The sequence below is a fragment of the Passer domesticus genome, chromosome 5 (genome assembly GCF_036417665.1).
Source record: "Passer domesticus isolate bPasDom1 chromosome 5, bPasDom1.hap1, whole genome shotgun sequence".
Lineage (NCBI taxonomy): Eukaryota > Metazoa > Chordata > Aves > Passeriformes > Passeridae > Passer > Passer domesticus.
This window is the reverse complement of record NC_087478.1, coordinates 42,861,633-42,866,760: the sequence shown is the minus strand read 5'-3', so window position 1 is coordinate 42,866,760 and position 5,128 is coordinate 42,861,633.

Genomic DNA, 5,128 nt, shown 5'->3' with positions numbered 1-5,128 from the left:
TTTGATGATGAATATTGTCTCTTAAACCTTCTGTCTGATCACTCAAACCCCTATCAATTTTCCTTTCTCAGTAACAATTTATTCAATTGACAGTGTTAAGTTTAACTCATTGAGCACAAGACCCAGTTTTAATATACTGACAAATCTGCTCTGCTGCAATTTTGACCAAAAGCTGTTGAGTTTCACTTACAGTTATGACATGGCAAAACTGCAAATATCAGTCTAGGTATCGTCATTGTTTTTATCCAAAGCTTGTGTGAAATTTGCCATGCAAATGTTGTGCTATTGTGCCAAGTGGCTGGACTTTGGATTTTTATTTTTTTTTAACTTAGAATTAGAAACTTAAGAAGTATTTTTATGTTATTGTCAGAAACCTTGATCACATGTGCCAAAAAAATAACATAGCTGACATAAAGCAAAATGTTTGCCTGTATGAAGCAGAGGTCTTGTCAGCTGGCAGTGGCAGCCGCTGGGAATTATGTTGTTTTTATTCCAAGAATAGAGCAGAAACAGTGCCATAACAGATTGCTTTGCAATCACACTGTACTTCCTATTTTCTCCTATTTGATGGAATGGTACAGGGGCTGCTGTGTCACCTGCAGACTTTCCAAGGTCTTGTCATGCTGAGTTTCACATGGGTTCCTGGAACTTGTTCTGTGTTAAGGCTAGCTCCATTCCCAAACAGCAGCTTTTCTCACGACCACTAGTGGTTTTGCCCATTTCTGACATGGGCTGAATAATCCCTGCTAACCAGGCAAACCAGACATTAAAAAAATGCACCTCACTCACCACCATTTCTCTCAGCTGCTCAAGAGACTGCATAGCACACCCTGGTAACTTTTTTAACACCCAAAATTAAAAAGGCAGAGAGTAAAATACAACAGTTCTGTTTAACAGCACAGAAGGAGAAGTGTCACTTGTCACCAAGAGGCGGCCACTGTGCAGTCATAGCGATCACTGGATGAAACAAATAACCCTTGCCAGCTGTGTACTCTGAAGATACTTTGTGTTGGTGCCCCAAATAACTTCAAGATCCAAAGCTGTGTGACTGTGCCCAGAAACTAGCTGAAGGCACCCAAGACTTCATCTGCTGTGATACTGCAACTCATTTGTAACATCCAGAACTGCTCTGAACGAGCTGGCTGAGGCAGTGCTAGCAGAGCAGTTTATAAACTTAGTAATAAATTCTTCCTGAATGTGTGTGCTTATTTCTCTGCTTGTGCTGCTGCAGAAGGTGTAGCAGTCAAACAGCACGTTCTGCCTCCCCTAGCAACTGGCACTGCATTGATGTAATTGAAAGGAGAAATTTCCACACTGTATCCTCTTTGATTGCTGTTTGGACTGTGACTTAGGTGACAACACATTCGTTTTGTGAATTTGCCTAGTGGATCAATGCTATGTCACCTTTTATGTGCAGCTGACCAGATTCAGACAGAAGTGGAGAGGCTGAACTACTGGACAGGCTGGTGCAAGTCACTCGTGGCGTTCTGCAGGACTTCTCCCCTGCCCAGTTCTCTTCAACCTAACTAACATCTTGGATGCAGGACTCAAAGGAATACTAAATAAGTTGGCAAATGACACTAAATTGGGAGGGCCTGTTGACTCTTTCGAGGGCGGAGAGGTCCTGCAGAGAGGTCACAACAAATTAGAGATGGGCAATCACCCTCCAAAGGAAGCTTAACAAGGGAAAGTGCCAGACTGTGCCCCTGAGGCAGGGCAGTCCTGGTTGTGTGTATAGAATGGGGAAAGAGAGGCAGCACTGTGGAAAGGGACCTGGGGCTCCTGGTGGATGGCCAGCTGAACGTGAGCCAGCAGTGCCCTGGCAGCCAGGAGGCACCAGACAGCCTGGGGTGTCCTGGGGGCTTCAGGCACAGCATCACCAGCTGGGCAAGGGAGGGGATTGTCCCCTCTGCTCTGCACTGGGGCGGTCTCACCTCCAGTGCCGGGGAGTTTTGGGTGCCACAATATAAAACAGACATTAAAGTGTTAGAAACCCTCCAAAGAAGGGTCATTAGGATGGTGAAGAGGCTGGAAGGACAACTTTATGAGGATTGGCTGAGGTCACTTGGTCTGTTCAGCCTGGAGAAGAGGCTTCACTCTCATGACCAGCAACAGGACTTGAGGAAATGGCATGAAACTGAGTCAGGGCAGGTTTAAGTTGGATATCAGGAAAACACTTTTTTATTCAGAGGGTGGTTGGGACTGGAAGGGGCTCTTCAGGGAAGTGGTCACACCACCAAGCCTGTCAGAGATCACAAAAGGTTTGGACAACCCTCTCGGGTGTGGCTCTTAAGGTCCTGTGCAGGGCAGGAGTAGGACTCCATGACCTGATGAGTGTCTTCCAAGTCAGCATATTCCAATACTCAATGATAATTTACACCTTAGGACAAGGCTGAAGCTGGCCAGTGCTGAGCTTCTGAAAGAAGCACAGACATGCTTTTGACAGAAACTTTGCATTGGATGTAGTCCTGATCCCTCCAGTTACTGAGTGTGTGGTTCTACCCACCTGTGTGTGAACATTTGGAAAAAACTCTTTAGTTATTGTGGCTAGAATGGAATCAATCTAATGGAAATGAAAGCATAGGCAGGACTGAAGCCAGTAATATATGAAAATAATATACATGGGGGAAAACCCCCTTGCAGCCTAAAAAATTCCTTTTTTTTTTTTTTAATACCATTTTAATGAGTTGGTACTGGTCAGGAGAACATCCTTTGCCTCTGTAGTTATAGGCACTTGGTGATAAGGACAGAAGAACAGCACAGGATATTGTACATGCAGGCTCAACAGAAAGGGAGAGAACACAATGCTCGTGTGGTCAGCAGTCCCATACAACTCATCTGTCTGAGAAATAGCTTAAGAAACTGCTTTAGCTTTATATCCACTGATGTGCTCTATGCTAAAAATTGTACTCTGCTCCTACTGAGTTTAATGACAAAACCCCTCTGAGTTTAACTGGGCAAGATTTATTATAGCACTATGGCACTTAAAAGCAATTCTGTCTTTTGACTTTGTAATGCCAAAAATATTCTTTTCCTCAGGCAATCTACCCACCACAGTGTATGGTTTTAAGTCTCTACCACAAATTGCACACTACTTAGTCACAGACATCTCTGCCACAATTGTATGGGGCAGTGAAACTATTTGGATGCTTTCAGGATCTACTGACTCAGATGCTGAACAAAGCTTGTTCTCCCAACACTAATTCCCCACTTGGCCTCCATCCTGCCAGGCTGGATTCAGGTCAAGGTGACATAGACTAAGCATGGATTAAGCTACAGGTACAATCAGCAGCATGTGTACACAGCAACAAAACCTTCTCTACAGATATGCCACTGGCTACAGGAGCTTGAGGATTTGTCTAATCTAACAACTATTTTCAGCTTGCTCAACTAAGGCAGCAAAGAAGTCTAAATGAGCTTCCAAACTCAAGACTTCTGAGCATACTTAGTCAGTATACTCCTCCAAAGACTGTATCTGCAAAATGGATTGAAATATTTTCCTCCTAGGCTTCTCTATATATTTTACAACTCTTTATATTTTATTGCTTTCTTTGTGTGAGGATGAACCTTCCTGTTATATGAAATGTTGATCTACCCAGAACTAATATAATGTGACAGTTAAAGAGTCACAAAAAATATCTAATACTGTTGATCAAAATCTGCAAGAGCTCTAAATGAAATCTCTTTACTTTTACTCGAGCCACAGTGAACTTCAAGTGCCCCTTAAAGAGACTTTTAAAAAAAACCAAACTAGTGACACCTGTAGCTGCATAAATTTCTATTTTTACAAAAGAAAATACCTGCCTGTGTTGTGGGAGATGTTTCAAAAAGGGGAGTTTGCCACTGTCAGAATAATCCTTTTTTTACGTAAAGGTGTTATACGTGTTTCCTTTATGCACTGAGTTAAAGAGAAGAGAAATCAAACAAACCAACTTCAGTATGTGGTTCCCCTCTCTCCCCAACAGGATGCCTTCACATTTACTTCTCCCTCATTTGCCCCCTATATTTGTCTAGCAGTATTTAAAGTCTTAATTTTCTAGCTGTTTCTGCCTCTTGCTGGCCAGATCTCTCTTGATTGACCCTCTCTTCTCTTTTTGCTGTGTGCATTAGCCCCACTTCTATTCCTGTATGCTCTGCTTTTTATTCCTCCTTCCTTCAGCCATTTCCTCCTTGTGCCCTTGAAGTCCACCTTGATTCTTGCTTTTCTCTCTTCCTGGGCACTCTGCAAGATTCCCATGTGAGTCACTAGAGCAGCTCTCCTCTGAAAGCCAGCAGAGGCAGGATGGTCACTGTGAGCCCCATTAGCACCCACACTTCAGAAGCACTGGCCACCAGTGAGTGACTGGAATTATCTGACTCAGCCGGCCTCGGAAGGAAACCCTTCTCTGATCAATGTGAAAAACAATAAAGGAGGCAACAATAAAGTAACAAAATTTCCACCATTGAGTTATCCTCTTAGAAAAAGATTACAAATTGGAAATACTTACACAATAATTATTCCCTGAATTAGCCGGCAAGAGACACCCGACCCTGTCTGTGGATTTTAGTTACCTAAATAATTTTAGATTTTGTAGCTTTTTTGCTCTATCTGCCACAGAGCTCACACTGAGTGATCTAGATTATTGGTGTCATGTTTCTTATGTAAATGAATTGTTTTCCAATAGATTATAGCTATGTAATCCTGCTATGAACAGACACTAATAGAACCAAAGAAAAAATCTGTGCCATTCTAGCATTCGTGTTAATGTAGACATAAAAGGGAGAAAGGCTTCTGTTTGGTCTTAGTTAATATTTGTAGAGCTGATAGTGGGGAAAAAATAAATAAAAAAAAGAGAGCAAACTGGATACAGAAAATGAGAGGGCAACTTCATGACACTTTCTTGAAAGATTTCTTTGCAGTGTAAAACTGTTTGGATCCATGGCTTTTAATGTTCATCTTTTAAATAAAAATTTGTTTTGAATAAAAATTAATTTTTAATTCACTGCAGAGTCTTGTGGTGTCATTTATTTCCCTGTGTGTGTACATTGGTACCGACGGAATACCGATGAGGTTTCACACGTGAAGCTGCTCGGCCCCAATGGCGCGGCGAGGGCCGGCACGGCCGGGCGGGCACGGCAGCGCCGCCCG